General features: G+C 44.7%; 1 long non-coding RNA gene across 1 annotated transcript in view; it reads right to left on the bottom strand.

Annotated features, from left to right (window-relative positions):
* Nucleotides 1-258: 258 nt before the first annotated feature.
* LOC141134546 (uncharacterized) overlaps nt 259-19,923 on the bottom strand; it is an 82,414-nt gene continuing 62,749 nt past the window's right edge. The window contains exons 2-4 of the long non-coding RNA XR_012243196.1: nt 13,354-13,441; nt 3,726-3,833; nt 259-530 (exon numbers count right to left, since the gene is read on the bottom strand). This is a non-coding gene — a long non-coding RNA (uncharacterized lncRNA). The remainder of the gene's footprint in view (nt 531-3,725; nt 3,834-13,353; nt 13,442-19,923) is intronic.

The raw sequence follows: 19,923 nt of genomic DNA, 5'->3' as shown, positions 1-19,923 counted from the left end.
GCGCTGTCCATATTATCAACTACATAGGCATTTGAAGAGTGTCCCTCAAACATCCCTCAAATGCCCGCTTTCAGTGTCAGTGTGAACTAGGCCAAAGGAAGGAAAATGCGTACATTTTTTTTGATCCTCTTAATATGTGTATTATCCACTAACAGTGGATAATAGGTATCACATATGAATCTAATATAGATTCATGCATATAACAGAAAAGGATGATATTAATATAAACAAGTATTTTATTAAATAGCCTTATTGGCACGTAGTAAAATATTAATACACATCGTGTTTACAGCAATCGATATGGTAAAACATTTACATGGTAGTCTAATAGATCGATACCACACTAAAGTGGGGATGTAGGGTTAAAAGCTGATAACGTGAGTGGTCACAATTATTACAATTTTAATGATGGACAAAAATAATTACAACACAAATCTAAACACATAACTGTAACCGAGAGATTGCATCCTATAGTGCTCGACGTGTTTTGTCGGATTCCACTTCCTCAGGAGCAGGTGCAATCAGCGTATCTACAAGGAATATATAGACAATGGAATTGGATTAAAAAAAAAAAAATACAAACATTTAAAGAGACCAAATTAGACTAGTACTCTTCATAACTTCAACTCACAATTCAGGTTAGAATTTTGGCGCATGGTCTTGAGGGCCAGTAAAAAGTAGTCTGTTCTCTTTGTATTGCTTACTTGGTGGTGAAATGCTTAGTGATCCTGCCAGTCCCGCTGCAGTTCTGTTTTAATCTGACTATGCCAAGCATATAAGCACATCTGTCCTAGCATGATTAGTTTGCAGCTGTGCCTTCTATTTGGGAGCTTCAGGACATGGTACATGTGCACAGCGTGCATGTAATCCTGCAGTCAGACTTCTGCTGCCACACCCCTGCCCAGCTTGTCAGGACCAGAGTGCAGAAGCCTGTGATATATATAATTTTTATTTTTACATGGGCATTGTTTGCCTGTATTCTATTTGGACTGCTGCTGCCATGCCACCCCAGCCCTGCACTGTTTTTTTTTTTTTTTTGTTTTTTTATTTTGAAAAGCCAGTGGCGTGCAAAACGCACCCCAAAATTTCCACCCGGTGCCAAAAAGGTGCACACATAAAGAGTGAAACACAAAAAACGTGCAACGGGTGTACAGTGTCCTCCACTAGGGAAAGACCTTACCCTGATCCCCCCGGGGCGTTAGGCTCCAGACAGGGACTGAGGTACTTTACAATGGGTCCATCTGGCCGAAACCAGGCGGACCCCCGTTCTCTGGAAGGTCTGCCGAAACAGACCCACCCAAGTACTAGGTGGGGCTCCCCCAAAGGGAGACCCCCAAGGGAGAGGGTGAACCAAGCCAGAAGGTCCACCCCTTCCCAAGACTTTCAGAGTAGGCCCGAGGACCCACACCCTACTCATCACACAGTGACAAACGTGTATACACATCAAACAAAAATATACAAAAAAGTGACAAACAAGGGGATAAATAAAAAGAGTGGGGAGATATGGAGGTGGGAGAGTGAAAGTGACCATTGTGTAACACAATGGCCGGCCCTCCGGCCAGGAATAAAAATGTCCCCTGGTCCTAGCCAAAAGGCTCGGCCCAAGAGGCAGGTGTGAAAAACGTGTGTTGTGGTGAAGTGACCATGGTGCCATAAATCAAGTGCTGAAACACAGTGACTGTACAGCACCCCTGAACTGCCACTTCAGAGGCACATTCACCACTGGCTTTTGGTGCAACCCTGACCCCAGACCACAGCAGCCCCCACCCCAGCCAGGAAGACCTGGAGTTCAGGAAACTTGGTGAGAGCCCTTTACCATCAGGCCTCACCATCGTTCCATCCCTCCTGCCTAATTACATTCGGGATATACTGACCACTCCCCCCCCCCCCCCCGAAGGAGGAGTCCCGAATTACTGACCGGAGCTAGAGCTACCCCAATCCAGGCCAAAAGGCCAGGGACCTGACCCTCCGGCTCAGACCCTGTGGTTCTCCATCCCCATCAGAAGGCTTCCCTTTCGGCTACAAACCGTTCCAGGTCACCTTTACTCCAGCAGGTTTTGCATAGCAACGGCCATCCCAGCTCCACTTCGCCGTAGATCAGGGACGGAAGCAAGCGCCACCTCCTGGAAACTGATAAGAACAGATACTGCACTTGATCTTAGCCAAAAGGCGATACCCCAGGCCTGCACTGGTTGAGTGGTTGTGGTTGGGATATGTGATGTTAGCAGATCATCCGATCGCCACAAAAAGTCTCCTTCCCCACCCCTCTAAGCCTGTGTAGCAATAACTCTTGGTGGAGCTGCTGGTTTAGGCGGGCTTGTTACCATCACTCTCAATACCTCTGTTTCACCGGCACCGGGTCTAGGGTTCCGTTGAGTTTACCTCTGGACGATACAAGCACCAACACTTGAGTACGTTTTCAATGCTTTATTGAACCAAGTAACGAAGGAAGTAGCAGGAAAGAGGCAGGAGGGAAACTGCAGGGAAGCTCAAATACCTTTCTTTAGGATTCTTTAGAACGTCCTTTAAAGTTGAATACTGTAATTGAATGCGATCCCCTTGTGGGACACGATCTTTGCTCGCCTGGATAGGCCTCTCTCACTTGCCTAGCAGCCAGTACGTAGCACGAACAAAAGTCTCTGCCACAGACTTGCTTGGAATAAACCCGTACGATCCTCTGCCACAGGATGTATTGGTTCGCAGTGAATGTCAGACACAGTACTTGGACCTCTAAGCCAACCCGGCAGTACTACGTAATAAGACTACTTCAGGATACGTCCTCCAACCGAGTCACCAGGCCCCTCTCCAGACCAGCACTCTGCGTGATCCTTCCATGACGGGTCCTCCCCTGGGATCTCCTCGGTTGTCCAGCTTCTTCACTCTGGATAGACAGCTCAGGACCATTCCTCGGCTGCTGTAGTAGGCCCCAGACAGACCTCTGGGCCCACCCACGCGCCGCAGCGACGCGGTCGTCCGGAACGGAGGACCACGAGGTGGTATTCTAACACATACCTGTCTGCCAGGAGGGCCAGCAGGTGGCTGTAAAACGAACCCTAAACATGGCGTCTGTCCCATAAATACCCTCTCCCAGAACGCAACTCGGAGGACCACCTCCACCGAGTTGTCTCCGGGACAGAGGAACACCCATACGCTTTGACACGTTGCCTTTCCAACACCAGCTAAGGGTAATAACGACACCCACCGGCTCAGTGTGGAATCACACGCAACGTCAGCCAAGCTGGAACAGAGGCAAATCTAACTTCCTATAACGAGCAATTCACTAAATTTACCCATCAGATGGTAGATCATAAATCTACCAGCGCTACACCTGTAATACAGCCAAGGAGAGCAGCCATGTGACTGCTGATCAACAAATAAAGGAAGGATTAACTTCTGGTTTGCCTTGCTTTACTCTTTTTTTTATTTTTTTTTTTTAAACTAATGGGCATGATGTTTGAACATTCATATCCACTTTAATATAATTCCTCTTTAAAAAAAAAAAATGAGCAGAAGGTTGACTTTTAGGTATGCTGCTGCTCCCTCATTGTTCAATCAGCATACTGGGTGTGTTAGTGTCCTGCTGTAATACATTCGTTGCGGGGGATGTCCCAGAGCTGACAATGCTTTTGGACAGGGGTGGCTGGCTGGCTCAAAAGTGAATGCAGATACGGTAATTAAAATTTATCAGGGAAAACAGCATACGTGTATTTTTACCAGCTATTTACCTATTTGCCTGGAGTTCTTGATAAAGCATTTTTCCAATGTATATTCCACTCCTCTAAATACAGAAATCTGCACCTCCAGCTTCTGATTTATGTGACTTCATCTGTAGGCTGTAAAAGTATGAAGGCGTACACACAATCATCTGTGAAATGTTTACCTTTACTGGGAATCTCTTTAATGATGATAGAGTTTTGTTCATTGTCCTTGTGAAAAGCACATGCTATGCATTAAAGGATCACTAAAACTAAAATAGAAGTTGTCTGATATAAATCATCTACTAATAACAGTCACAAATATACATGCATGCACATGTAAAACCCGAGATGGTTTCCATTGTATTTACATCTTGTGATAAGCAACTGACATAAAGGTATTGTTAGCCATTTCTGATGGACACAGCGCTGAGATAAAGATATATAGATAGAGATTTATAGATATATATCTATCTATCTCTCTACTCTGCATCCAGTGTAGCCTATATCTACAGTGCATTCTGTGGTGTACTGTTTCTAATGCACTTCAGGCGGTGTATTATATATACTCTGCATCCAGTGTAGCCTAATGCCCTGTACACATGGTCGGATTTTCCGATGGAAAAAGTGCGATCGTATTATGTTGTTGGAAATTCCGATCGTTTGTGGGCTCCATTGGACTTTTTCCGTCGGAATTTCCGACACACACAAAGTTTGAGAGCAGGATAAATTTTCCGACAACAAAATCCGATCGTTTAAATTCCGATCGTGTGTACACAAATCCAACGCACAAAGTGCCACGCATGCTCAGAATAAATTAAGAGACGAAAGCTATTGGCTACTGCCCCGTTTATAGTCCCGACGTACATGTTTTACGTCACTGCATTCAGAACGATCAGATTTTCCGACAACTTTGTGCGACCGTGTGTATGCAAGACAAGTTTGGCCCAAAATCCGTCGGGAAAAAATATGATGGATTTTGTTGTCAGAATGTCCGATCAATGTCCGATCGTGTGTACAGGGCATAAATCTACAGTGCATTCAGTGGTGTACTGTTTCTAATACACTTCAGGCGGTTTACACAGTATCTAATACAGTGTGTACAGTGTCTACTACACTTCTGGTGGTGTACACAGTATAAAATACAGTGCAGCCGTCGTATAGTTTCTAATACAGTGCAGGCGGTGTACACAGTATCTAATACAGTGTGTACAGTGTCTACTACACTTCTGGTGGTGTACACAGTATCTAATACATTGTTGTGTGGTGTTGCAAAACAAAATATACATCATGTCCGGAAGGCCACCAACGAGAGGCAGATCCTCACAGGCCACTAAAAGAGGGCAAGCAGCCTCTGTGTCTAAATATATATATATATATATATATATATATATATATATATATATATATATATATATATATTATATACACCATGTCCATGACAGTGCTGGTCGTGGACATGGTGCATCCTCTGCAGGTGGCTGTGGGGCACGCTTGTCCTTTTTTTCTGCTGCTGGCCGAGTTATTGAGCCAGAACATGCAGAAGAGTTGGTGTAGTGAAAAACAAAGCCGTCCTCATCCTCTTTATCCTCTGTCACCCAGGCTCAGAGTAGTTTGCCTTCCAACAAAGCTGCCAAAACGGCCCATTCCACTGGCTCCTTGTCCACAGTCACTTCTTCCGTAGCCCCACCATCATGCATGGAGGAGTCCCCAGAATTATTCGACCACAGTGTGGGGTACATGCTGCTGGAGGATGTGCAGAGATTTGAAGGCTCTGATGTTGGCTCCCAGGTTGAGGAAGGGAGTAACGTGAGCCTAGAGAGAGGGGATGCCCAAGAAGGACAAGAAACTGGCAGTCATGTTCCCTCAGCTGCAGCATACAGCCAAGTTTGGTCCTGTGACGAGGAGGGAGGGGATGATGAGGTCACTGACTATAATTGGATGCCTGAGAGAAGAGAGGAGGAGGCACAACTTCAAGGAGGCAGGATGCCCTCTAGGGGGCAGCTTAAGGGCAGCCTCCCTAGTGCATCACACTGCAGAGCTCTGCAGGTGCAGGGCACTGCTGACTCCCCGCTGACTTTTAAAAGCTCCTTGGTGTGGGCCTTTTTTTCGACACGTGTGCAGCAGATCGCACCATTGCTATCTGCAACCTATGTCTGAATAAGATCAAGCGTGGCCAGAACAGCAGCCGCTTGGGCACCACATGCTTGACCAGACATATGATGACCTGCCATGCAGTCCGTTGGCAACTTAAAAGACCCACATCAAAGAAAAAGGCGGCCTTCTCCTTGCTCCTCATCTGGGATCTCCAACCCTACTATACCTCCAGTCCTCTCAAAAACCTGCACTCAGAGTAATGAATGTATAAAAATAGGTGTCCCAAGTACTTGCAGCCAATCTGCTAGCAGTACACCACCATCTGATTTTAGCAGGTAAATTTCCCTACCCCAGCTGCTGAACCGTAAACAAGAAATTTGGTTCCAGCCATCCACATGCTCAGCGTCTAAATGCTAGCTTGGCCAAATTGCTAGCACTGCAACTGCTGCCTTTTCAGCTGGTAGACTCTGCCCCCTTTCGTGAATTTGTGGAATGTGCTGTACCTCAGTGGCAGGTTCCAAAACGGCATTTCTTTTCACGGAAGGCCATTCTGGCTCTCTACCGGCAATGTTTTGGCCTCGTTGGACAGGGCGGTCAGCAGTAAGGTGCATATTACCGCTGACTCGTGGTCCAGCAGGCATGGGCAGGGACGTTACCTTTCCTTCACAGTGCACTGGGTAACTCTACTGGCAGCTGGGAAGGTTGCAGGACAGGGTTCAGTGCTGTTGGAGCTTGTTCCGCCACTACGCCTCCAAAATGCTAGTGGTAATTCTGCCACAGCTCTCTCCTCCAACCCCTCCTCTTCTTCCTCTATGGCCTCTTCTGCAGATTTGTCCTCTGAGCCAGCGGTGCTCCGTAAGCGTTCAAGGGGCTAAGCAAGCAGTCAGGCTAAAAGATAACATGCAGTGCTTGAGTTCGTCTGCTTAGGGGACAGGAGCCACATTGGGGCAGAGATTCTGTCAGCTCTGCAGGGGCAGGTTCAGAGGTGGTTGGCGCCACACCAGCTTCAGCCAGGAATGGTTGTATGTGACAGTGGCACCTACCTTCTCTCCACCCACGACAGGAACACTTGACTCATGTTCCATGTTTGGCACACGTCCTGAATTTGGTGGTGCAGTGGTTCTTGAGCAGGTACCCAGGGTGTGATAATTTCCGCCGGTCATACAATGCCAGTGCTCGGCTGGCTGACATTCAAAGGGAATGCAACCTGTGGAGCTCAACGTGGCACACACAGCAGAGGGCCATCAATGAGTACCTGTGCGAGTATGGCACCAGGACAGGGTCAGGGGAGCTTGGCTTCTGTTTGCCATGCCAGTGGCTCCTGATCAAAGATGCATGCACTGTCCTGTCACCATTTGAGGAGACCACAAGGATGGTGAGCAGCGACAATGCATGCATCAGTGACACTGTCCCTCTAGTCTTCCTGTTGGAGCACACGCTTCGTGGAATCATGGACAGGGCACGTGAGGCAGAACAGCGGGAGGAAGAGGAGGACTTCCTTACCTCTCAAGGCCCCCTTTATCCAGATAGCATTCCTGCAGGCCTGCCAAACACACAGGAAGAAGTAGAGGAGGAGGATTGTGTCAGCATGGATGTAGAAGATAACACTCAGCAGCAGTCTTCAAGGGATGGTTTTCATTCCCCAGAAACCCAAGGAGTTGTACGTTGCTGGGAGGAGGTAGTTATGGATCATGTGATCCTTAGTGACCCAGAGGACTCAGAATCGAATCCCTCTGCAAACTTACACTGCATGGCCTCCCTGATTCTACAAAGCCTGCGAAAGGACCCTAGGATTCATGGTATCAAGGAGAGGGATCATTACTGGCTGGCAAACCTTCTTGATCCACGTTACAAGAGTAAGGTTGCAGAACTCATCCTGCCTTCGCAGAGGGAGCAGAGGATGAAACCTCTTCAGGAGGCCTTGAAGAAAGGTTTGTGCAATGCATTCCCAGACCCTGGGAGGTTACAGTTTCCTGGTGCTGGACAATGTGTTGTTGAGGCTTCGTTCAGTGAGAGGAAGAGCGGTAGAGAAGGTGGCCGGCTGACCGATACCTTTTAAACAATTTTTTAATCCTCAGCGCCAACGTCTGATCTGTTCAAGCAACCATCGCCAGCGTCTGCATTACATGGTGCAGAAATATCTAGGGGAAAGAGCAGACTTGGAGACCTTTCCAACAGAGCATCCACTGGGTTACTGGGTCTTGATGATGGACCACTGGCCAGAACTTGCTCAATATACAATTCAGCTACTGGCCTGTCCTGCACCCAGTGTGCTTTCTGAACACACATTCAGTGCTGCTGGAGGGTGTGTAAACAGACAGAGTGCGCCTGTCCAAAGACTCCGTTGATAGGCTCACATTTGAGTTTGCCTGCTCATCTTTTAGTTTGCTGGAACTTAGACCAAGTGGAACTGGACTAAGTGGTGAGTTAAAAACCAGAGTGGAAAACAGGAGGTTATAACAGGGGTCAAATTACCTGTGTAGTGTGAGTGTGTACCTGTGTATTGTAAGTACATGAGTGCTGGGAGTACACGTGGGCTGTATTGAGTATTAGTATCAGTACCTGAGTGTTGTCTGAGTAGTGTGTGTGTGTGTGTGTGTGTGGATCGTTAGTACTTGTGTATACTTGTGTATTGTGTATTTTGTGTATTGTTTGTGCATGTTGGTCTTTGAGTGCACGTGGGTCTGTGAGTGCACGTGGGTCTGCGAGTACCTGTGTACTGTCTTGTTGAGTACCTGTGTATTATCTTGTTGAATATTAGGAAGCTAGTTAGGTAATTTGGACCTGGTATAATCCCCAATTGTCATTAAATTAGTAGGTACCATGCCCGGCGGGTGTGGAGATGAGACTCGGTGTACATCTTGCGGCATGTATGCATTCCTTAATCATCTGATCAAGGAAGAATACTTCTGTGCAAAATGTAAGCACATTGTTTCCCTGGAAGCCCAGGTTCTGAATCTGGGGAAGCAACTGTCAGCACTGAGAAGACCCTCTATACTAAAGGAGAGCCAGGAACGTACCCGGCAGGTGCCAGCACAGAGGCGGATGGAGACAAAAAGGTGCAGGCACTAGAAAAGAGTAGATGGGTGACAGTCAGGAAGGGTAGAGGGGGAAGTGCCAGGGAGGCCGATCTAGGGCTGTAGCATCCCAATAAGTACTCTCCATTGAGTGACATTGGTGAAACCAGTCAGGGACCAGCACTGCTGGAGCTGAGCGACTCCCCTAGCTGCCAGGGGCAGATTCTGGTGGTAGGGGACTCAATTCTTAGAAGGACAGAGAGGGCAATCTGTGACAAAGACCTGAAGCGCCAAACTGTATGTTGTCTACCGGGCGCTTGGGTTCGGCACATCACGGATCTGGTGGACAGATTACTGGGAGGGGCTGGGGAAGACCCAGCTGTCATGGTGCACGTTGGCACCAGAGGCAGATTGAGTGTCCTAAAGAACGATTTTAGGGACTTGGGAGCTAAATTGAGGAAAAGGACCTCCAAGGTAGTATACTCAGCAATACTACTGGTACATAGAGCCACACCAGAAAGGCAGAGGGAGATTAGGGAAGTAAACAAGTGGCTGAGGAGCTGGTGTAGTAAGGAGGGGTTTGGGTTCCTGGAGGACTGGGTTGACTTCTCAATCGATCGCCAGTGCTATAGAAGGGACGGACTGCACCTAAATGAGGAGGATGCAGATCAGCTGGGAGTAAAGATTGTCAAAAAGTTAGAGGGGTTTTTAAACTAGGCGATGGGGAGGAGGGCCCAGAGGTAGAGATAGTCAGAGCAGAACATATTCCAGAGGGTAGTATTGGGGGCATTAGTGGTAGGTTGACTAAAGCACATAAACCCAAGGTAAGTATAGTAACAAGTCCTAGTTGCAATCTCGGAACACCCAATAAGAGGATAGTATGCGACCGGTCTAAATTATGTGGCATGTTCATCATAATGTTGTACAAGGAGGATTTGGATTTTGTGGGAATCTCAGAGACCTTGTTCAACAGCTCTCATGATTGGCTGGCAACCATTCAAGGGTATACCCTTTATAACAGGGATAGAGAGGGTAAAAAAGGGGGAGATGCCCTTCTCTGTCTGCGCCAAACCTATTATGACAAAGCTAATAAACTGCACACCCTTTTAGCGAGACAACTCCACAAACGGGCAGCTGCCACTTCACCCACCTTTATTAAAGACGCGAACGACACCCTTCAATCCCATCCCGCTAAAATCGCCCAACTCTTTCATGACTCGAGTGTTCCACATAATCCCCCCTCTCCTACTTTAGCCCAAGCCATCCACTCCTATTTGGCAGACTGCGACCTTGCTGCTCTCTTCCCCTCTGCCCTAACCAGCCTTAACTCCCCTATTTCGGAAGAGGAAGTAGCTGACATGATTAAATTTCTCCCGAATAACAAAGCTCCGGGGCCCGACGGGCTACCATACCTTTACTATAAAACTTTTCCTGCCGCTTCTTCTACCCCATGTCACCCCGCTGTTCAACTCCTTCATGGCCAACACACCCATTCCGAGAGATATGCAGACCTCTTTCCTTACAATGATCCCCAAATCAGGAAAGGACCATACACTGTGCTCTAACTTCAGGCCGATTGCGCCCCTGAATACAGACTTAAACATTTTTCCTAAATTACTGGCAAACAGGTTAAATAACTTCATGCCATTAATGATCCATAAAGATCAAGTGGGGTTTATCCCCCTTCACCAGGCCGGGGACAATACCAGGAGAGTTATCGACCTTGTGGAGGTAGCAAACAGGAACAGGTCTGAGGCATTGCTTCTAAGCCTAGACGCGGAAAAGGCCTTCGATAGGCTAGGCTGGCCCTTCCTCTTTGCTACCCTTCGCCGAGCCAGTATAAAGGGCCCCTTCCTTCAAGCCATCACCCACTTATACTCATCTCTCTCGACCCTAGTCAAGACTCAGTTTGCCTCCTCCTCTACCCTACCTATCATAACGGTACCTCGACAGGGCTGCCTGCTCTCCCCTCTCCCCTACACCCTATGTATCGAACCCCTTGCTGCCCATATTAGACAAAACTCAAAAATTCATGGAATCCCAGTCCGTATTTGGGACTTTAAGATTTCCTTATTTGTGAATGATGTCCTGCTCACGCTAACCCAACCCCATATTTTCCTCCCGAACCTACATGTAGAATTAGATCGATACAGCGCCCTTTCAGGCTACAAAATTAACAACTCCAAGACTAAAGCCCTCCCCTTCAATATGACCCCTCAGACACTGTCTGCCCTCCCAATCATTTAACTACTCATGGAAGACATCCACCCTAAAATATCTCGGTGTCCACCTTACACCCTCCTTCTAAGCTCTATATAAGGCCAACTTCCCTCAACTATACACGTCTATCAGGGCCTCCTTAGCTAAATGGAAAACCTTAAAGTTATCCCTCTTTGGTCATCTGGCAACCATTAAGATGGTGATCCTACCCAAACTCCTTTACCTCTTCGAGACACTTCCTATTCCTATCCCAGCTGTACACTTCAGGACTCTTCAAAGTGACCTGCTAAAATTTTTCTGGAACTACAAGAGGCATCGGATTGCTAGATGCATACTATACGCCCCCCGCAGCCAAGGCGGCCTCGCATTTCCCAACATAGCCAAGTACTACTTAGCATCCCTGCTACGTCCGATCGCTTTCTGGTGTACTCTCCACGCATACAATCGATGGACTCAAATTGAAAAGCTGTGGCTGGCCCCTACCTATCCAAACTCCATGCTATGGAGTACAGATGTGACTCTCGGTTAGTCCCAACTGCTAGGGCCAATAATGTTTGTACGAACGCTGTGGCGACGCGCTAAATTGATGTACCTGCTCACCTCCACTGCTTCCCCGGTCACTTCTTTTCTGTTTACTCCCAAATTCTTGGACAGCTTGACCTCACAGATGTCTTATTTCTGGATGGATAGGGCCATGTTTTGGTACGGTCAATTGGTGGATACGAGAACCAGAACATTAAGGTCCTTCCAGGATCTGAAAGATGCTTTTGATCTACCCAGACAGGCCTTCTTTAGTTACCTACAAATCCGCCACTTTGCACAGTCATTTGTATCTACAATTCTCCCCCTTAACCGAGTTTGAGAGAATATGCTTACAGGGCTCGTCCCCCAAAGGTATGATATCATGCACCTGTAACTCCTAATTACAGATATGTCACCAACAGGACCTCTGCATACCTATATGCGCAAATGGGAGCAGGCGCTGGGTGAGGTCAAACCCTTGAAGACATGGCAGCTTACCTGGTCACAGGCCTCTAAGAGCTCTGTATGTACGTTATACAAAGAAAATCAATACAAGATCCTACTTCACTGGTACCAAACCCCTGACCTGCTCCATTCTATATACCCCTCTACCGAATCACCGTTTCTGGCGCTGTCACAAACAGGTGGGGACGCTGTATCATATGTACTGGACCTGCCCACTGGTCACCCCTTACTGGCAGATGACAAAATCTCTTCTCCATTCCATCTTTGATTCCTGGGCGCCACTCGACCCTAAACTGTTTCTCTTATGCCTCCCCCCTCCTTCCTTCTCTAAATCCTCCAAAAAACTCCTGGCCCAAGTGCTAACGGCCGGGCGATGCTTGATAGCCCTGAAATGGAAAAAGAGGGAACCCCCCTCTTTGTTTCAATTGCATACCAGGATTAGGGACGTCAAACGGATGGAATATCCTAAACAATACCCTTGATAAACACAACCGAGTATGGAAGTTGTGGGATATGCTAGAAGCTCCCAAGCTCAGCTGAACTTATGGTTGATTTCCCTAGGCAGTGCGGAGGCCCAGGGCCGGGTGGGTGTCCTCTTCTCTCTTACCTTTTATCTCCCTTTAACCTCTTCTTCTTTCCTTATCTCCACCCTCTTTAGCCCCCTTGGCTATACCTAACCTCTCTACTCTTTTTTTCTCTTCTTCCTTTTGCTACAGATGCCCACTTGAGCAAGTTTGAAATTAGTGGTAATACAGAGACGCTGAAGCACACTTCATTGTTTAATTGCGGATATGCAATTTTTTTCTTTATTTTGTTCCCCTCCTGTTTTACATGCCTCAACCTTGTTTCTCTATGGGTGACAATGTGTATGAATAGCTCGTATACCACTTACCACAATGCAAGACCTTTCTTTTTTCTGTTTGTCTTTTTATGTTGGAAAATATGGAAACTCAATAAAATTGTCAGTTTTCAAAAAAAAGGGGGAGATGTATGCCTATATATCAAGATTAATGTACAGGTGAATGTGAGAGATGACATCACTAAGGGAGCTAGGGAGCAGGTGGAATCCTTATGGGTAGAGCTCCAAAGGGAAGGAGAAAATACTGGGAGTATGCTATAGGCCCCCTCACCTGAGGGAGGAGGGGCGACTGATGGGAAGTGTTATCATAATGGGGGATTTTAATTATCCAGACATAGATTGGGTGGAGGGAACCACACATTCGTCTAAGGCTCGCCAGTTCCTAAATGTCTTGCAGGACTATTTCATAGTTCAGATGGTAGATGCACCAACTATAAATAAAGCATTACTGGATCTACTGATTACCAACAATACACACCTGATCACGGATGTGGAAATACGGGGCAATTTAGGAAACCGCGATCACAGGTCAATTGGCTTCAGTATAAATCACACAAATAGGAAACCTAAGGGGAATAAAAAGACAATGAATTTCAAAAGAGCCAACTTCCCTAAACTACGAACCTTGCTAGAAGGCATAAACTGGGATAAAATCAATGAACAATGATCAAAAACAATGAACACGGAGGAGAAATGGGTTTGCTTTAGGAGCATATTAAATAAGGACATTATCCTGCATCCCATTGGGTAATAAATTTAAAAGAGCGAACAAAAGTCCTGGGTGGCTTAACTCCAATGTAAAAATGCATATAAAAGCAAAGGAGAAGGCCTTCAAAAAATACAAGGTTGAAGGATCATCATCAGCATTCAGACTTTATAAGGAATGCAACAAGAAATATACGGGTGCAATTAGGGTGGCTAAGATAGAACACAAAAACACATAGCGGAGGAAAGCAAAACAAATCCCAAGAAATTCTTTAAGTGTGTAAACAGTAAAAAAGGGAGGAAAGACCATATTGGCCCTATAAAGAATCAGGAAGGTCATCTGGTTACAAAGGATGGGGAGATGGCAAAGGCATTGAATTTATTCTTCTCCTCAGTCTTCACGAGGGAATCGGGGGGCTTCCGTAACCAAAACTGCAGTGTTTATCCTCATGACACATCACAGGAAGCACCTCCATGGTTAACAGAGGACAGAATTAAAATTAGACTTGGGAAACTTAACATTAACAAATCACAGGGACCAGATGGCTTGCACCCGAGGGTACTTGGGGAACTCAGTCAAGTAATTGCCAGACCATTGTTCCTCATTTTTACTGACAGTCTACTGACTGGAATGGTACCAGCTGATTGGAGGAAAGCCAATGTAACACCAATATTTAAAAAGGGCCCAAAATACATCCCTGGGAATTACAGACCAGTTAGCCTAACATCAATAGTATGCAAGCTCTTGGAGGGGATGATAAGGGACTATATACATGATTTTAGTAATGGGAACGGTATCATTAGCAGTAATCAGCATGGATTCATGAAGAATCGTTGTTACGAAACCAATCTATTAACCTTCTATGAGGAGGGGAGTTGCCATCTAGATATAGGAAGGCCCGTAAATGTGGTGTATCTGGATTTTGCAAAAGCATTTGACACAGTTCCCCATAAATATTTACTGTACAAAGTAAGGTCCGTTGGCATGGACCATAGGGTGAGTACATGGATTCAAAACTGGCTACAAGGGCGAATTCAGAGGGTGGTGATAAATGGGGAATACTCGCAATGGTCAGGGGTGGGTAGTGGGGTCCTCCAGGGTTCTGTGCTGGGACCAATCCTATTTAATTTGTTCATATATGACCTGGAGGATGGGGTAAACAGCTCAATCTCTGTATTTGCAGACAATACTAAGTTAAGCAGGGCAATAATTTCTCTGCAGGATGTGGAAACCTTGCAAAAAGATCTGAACAAATTAATGGGGTGGCAACTACATGGCAAATGAGGTTTAATGTAGAAAAATTTAAAATAATGCATTTGGGTGGCAAAAATATGAATGCAATCTATACACTGGGGGGAGAACCTCTGGGGAAATCTAGGATGGAAAAGGACCTGGGGGTCCTAGTAGAAGATAGGCTCAGCAATGCTGCTGTTAACAAAGCAAACAGAATATTGGCATGCATTAAAAAGGGGATCAACTCCAGAGATAAAACGATAATTCTCTCGCTCTACAAGACTCTGGTCGGTACCAGTCCTCAGGAAGGATCTACTGGAAATGGAGCGAGTACAAAGAAGGGCAACAAAGCTAATAAAGGGTCTGGAGGATATTAGTTATGAGGAAAGGTTGCGAGCACTGAACTTTTTCTCTCTGGAGAAGAGACGGTTGAGAGGGGATATGATTTCAATTTACAAATACCATACTGGTGACCCCACAATAGGGATAAAACGTGGCCATTCATTAAAATTAGAAGAAAAGAGGTTTGACCTTAACCACAAAGCCACCGCCCACCGTCATATGATGGCTGGACGAGGCTTCTGTTATTCTGGGAGGACGTCATATGACGTCCTCGCCTTCCCGAGCCACTAGGGGGCGCGCGCGCGCCCACCGTGTCACTCGGGACCCGGTGCGCGTGCCCGGCGGCCGCGATGTCCGCCGGGCACCCGCGATTGCCGGGTAACACAGCAGGAGCGTGGATCTGTGCATGTAAACACAGATCCACGTCCTGTCAGAGAGGAGAGGAGACCGATGGCGTGTCCCTTGTACATAGGGACAGCGATCGGTCACCTCCCCCAGTCAGAATCACCTCCTTAGGTAATACATTAACCCCTCGAGCGCCCCCTAGTGTTAACCCCTTCCCTGCCAGTCACATTTACACAGTAATCAATGCAATTTTATAGCATTGATCGCTGTATAAATGTGAATGGTCCCAAAAATGTGTCAAAAGTGTCCGATGTGTCCGCCGCAATATCGCAGTCACAATAAAAATTGCAGATCGCCGCCATTACTAGTAAAAAATAAATAAATAATAAAAATGCTATAAATCTATCCCGTATTTTGTAGACGCTATAACTTTTGCGCAAACCAATCAATATACGCTTATCGCAATTTTTTTTTACCAAAAATATGTAGAAGAATACGTATCGCCCTAAACTGAGGAAAAAATTTGTTAAAAAAAAAAAAAAAAAAATTGGATATTTATTATAGCAAAAAGTAAAAAATATTGTGTTTTTTCAAAATTGTCCCTCTTCTTTTGTTTATAGCGCAAGAAATAAAAACCGCAGAGGTGATCAAATACCACCAAAAGAAAGCTCTATTTGTGGGAAAAAAATGATAAAAATTTAATTAAGGTGCAGTGTAACACGACCGCGCAATTGTCATTCAAAGTGCGACAGCGCTGAAAACTGAAAAATGGCTTGGGCAGGAAGGGGGTGTACGTGCCCTGTATTGAGGTGGTTAAACTACGTAGAGGGTTCTTTACTGTAAGAGCGGCAAGGATGTGGAATTCCCTTACACAGGCGGTGGTATCAGTGGGGAGCATCGATAGTTTCAAAAAACGATTAGATAAGCACCTGAACGACCACAACATACAGGGATATACAATGTAATACTGACATAAAATCACACACATAGGTTGGACTTGATAGACTTGTGTCTTTTTTCAACCTCACCTACTATGTAACTCTCATAAAAATTAATCAGTCTTGGATCAGCAGCTATCAAGCACCTGATGCTGATGTAACTGATTGAATTTGCTACGGATGTGGGATCACTTGAAGACTGCCTATGCTGACTATACTATCCTAGTCTTCTTCCAAATAAACCCTCAGAAGTCAAAAAGCATGGTTGTAACCAGAGGATACAAAGTAAAACTAATGCTTGAAAATGAAAAAATACAGCAACCAACTTACGATACTTTTTTGAATACGGATCATTCCAAAAACAAAAAAAAATAGAACATAATTCTACTAGTTTATGGCCAGCTTAACTAAGCCCGAGGCCCCCAGAATTGGAGTGAACTGTGACAGAAATCTGCTGAACTGTTTTAACACAATGAAATTAGATGGCATAAGATTCAAAAAGCAATATGAAATTTCAGTCCCCTTTCTATTAATGTTCTTACAGGAATAGCTTCATGGTTTCTGGTCACTTTTATTTTACTTTTTTTTTTTTTTTTAAAAAACATTCTAATCTAATAGTTTACATGTTATTTTATTTGCATAAAAAAACGATCTTCCTAATCCAAATTTGTCCATCTGCTAGTTATTCAGCAGTCTACATAATCTGATCTCTCCTGCAATTAAATTCCATTTTATAATAACAGTTGATTTTTTGAGCCTGTAAATAAGCAGCTGTTCTGCTTCCAGCTTGCCACCAGCTGGATGCAAATGGTTTAATATGAACTAATCATAAGCCATATTAATATTTCATATGTACCTGGATGGATATATATATATATATATATATATATATATATATATATATATATATATATATATTATTATGAATATATATATTATGAATATAAAAAAAGGCATTAAAATAAAACTGTACAATCTCTTTAAAATATCTTCTAAAGCTGGGTATACACCAGAATACTACAGTTCCAGTGAGGTGGCATTCTCATCCTTCAGTCTGGGATCCCTTCAGCTGTTTTCCTGTGTTACCAGAGCTAACCTGGACTTCATTGTGAGGGATGTTGTTTTTGAGGAAAGTTGTAAATAGCTGTGTTTTTACTGAAGTGGTGATTCTCAGCTTGACTCTGTTATAGAGTCTTATAGAGACTATGCTATACAGCCACGTGTTACCCTGATTGAGCCACAGAGAAATTGCTGTGAAGAGTCCATATTTGTGCAGCTTTCATAATCTGTTTTGCATTATTCTGCAGTGTTTGCAAGCTCTTTACCTTTCTGACCCTGTTTTGCATTATGTATTCTAACTTTGCACCTGTTTAGTGAACTGATAGTTAATTCCTGTACACACAATCAGAATATCATAAAATAAATAACACTTTTGAGGAGATTGTACAATAATCTGATCGTTAGTACGCAGCTTTCGTCCGAATTTTTCCAAAGGGACAAATATGACATTTTTTCTCGTACGATAACAGATAATATGGTTTTCATTTAATTAGTACAGTTTGCATCCGAAAATACAATACAAATGCACTACAACACATTACATAATTTCTGGATTTTTATTCTGTTGTATGAGAATTTTCATACTTTAATAACCTATTCGTTTTCAATATGAAGACTAGCATGCAAAAAAAACCACAGGACGATCATTCGTCTGATAATCTCATTGTGTGTACTAGGCTTAATAGTTGAACACGGTACACATACAGAGTTTTTTTTATTTTTTATGTTCAACCAGTGGTTTGAATGAAAAAACTTAGATCCCTACATCCCACAGATCTCTCCTGCTATGCTATTGTATTCTGACAGTGGTGACCCCCCCCCCCCCCCCCCCGTGAACGAATGCTAGTTTTCCAGTAGGACCGTTCGACAAAAGCTGGACGTTAGACTGGCTTCTGTTGAACAGACAGTGGTACACACAGAGCGAGATTCGTCCAGTTCCTGCCGAACCGGTCAAAGACGGTCAAAATCTCCTGCTATTGCGAATTGGATGTGGGGAACCCATATCCAATTCGCAATAGTATGAACCCAACCTCACTCTTTTTTTCCAATCGTTCAGATGATTACCCATCCTTTTTAACAGGGCTTCAAAGTAGACCTTGTTAAGTTGGCTGCAAGGGCAATATAAATACATTAAAAAATATACTTAGCAGCACTCAGAAGATAAAAAGAGAGGAAATTAAATGTGTGAACCACCAATTGCCTACTACAGATCACTGAACCCCATATCCTAGTATCCTGAGGTTGATCCAGGATCCTATCAAGTCAATCTATATACATCCTTCCACAAGATCAGAAGGAAGAAAGCTCCTTGTGTCATTGGTAATGTAAGCAGAAGGTTTGAGTTATTGAAGTCACTGACCCATACCTGAAAAGCACTGACACGTAGCACAGAGTAATAACAATCTCATTTTGGAATCTAGATCAGGAAAGTGAATTGACTGAGCAATAACACACTGTGTAATGAGGCAGAACTTAATAACACAGACCACAATTATGCTTTATTAAATCCTCTCTGAGCTCCCAGCACGCACATATGTATACAATTTACACACATAAATATGAAAATGTCCCGTGAATTATGGTTATTTTTTCTTTAGAGATATGCGTGTTGGAAAGGAGATCTGATAGGAAACCGCCCAATCTTCTTCTGCGGTTCAGGTCCTGGGAGAAGGCCAACAATTGCCACTAGAGATGAAAACACACACCCTGTAGCTCCTTCCATTTTGGCTGCCATAGAAATGCTCAAGTGTTTGTGTCACAAACCAACAGAGGCAGTGAACATTGGGGAGAAAGCTGAGACCCTTTGATGGATGAGAGCTGATTAAAACCAGGGAAGCTTCAAAAGGAGATGTTGCTGCCAGGCTAGGAGATCGACAATAACAAGTGGAAAAGAGTCAGTACAAAGAACAGATAGAAAAACAAGACACAGATACAGACTGGAAACTAAACTGGAAATAAATCAACGAATTAGCAGGAATAATTATGACACTACATGAAAGACATTACATGACCTCCTTCTAAAAATGCATGTTGCCTAGCTAATATGCTGACTCTTTAGTGTGATCTGGTCCATATGATGAGTGTTTTAAATTATTGAAGGACAAGTGCGTTGCCTTAATGAGTTGGGATGCCATTCACCAGCCCTTAAAGAAATAATAAATTATTATTTTTTTTTTTTAATTTTTTTAAAATAACAAACATGTTATACTTCACTTGCTCTGTGCAATGTTTTTTGCACAGAGCAGCCCTAATCCTCCCCTTCTCAGGTCCCCCACTGGCTCTCCTGGCTCCTCCGTCTTGCTGAGTGCCCCCATAGCAAGCAGCTTGCTATGGGGGCACCCAAGAAGGCTCGCTGCTGAGCCGCTGCTCTGTGTGTTCATTCACACACTGAGCGCGGCTTGGTACCACCCCTGCTTTATCCTCA

The sequence above is a fragment of the Aquarana catesbeiana genome, linkage group LG03, assembly GCF_042186555.1.
Source record: "Aquarana catesbeiana isolate 2022-GZ linkage group LG03, ASM4218655v1, whole genome shotgun sequence".
Taxonomy (NCBI): Eukaryota; Metazoa; Chordata; class Amphibia; order Anura; family Ranidae; genus Aquarana; species Aquarana catesbeiana.
Note: the sequence above shows the minus strand (reverse complement) of the source record. Positions and strands in the feature narration are given on the sequence as shown.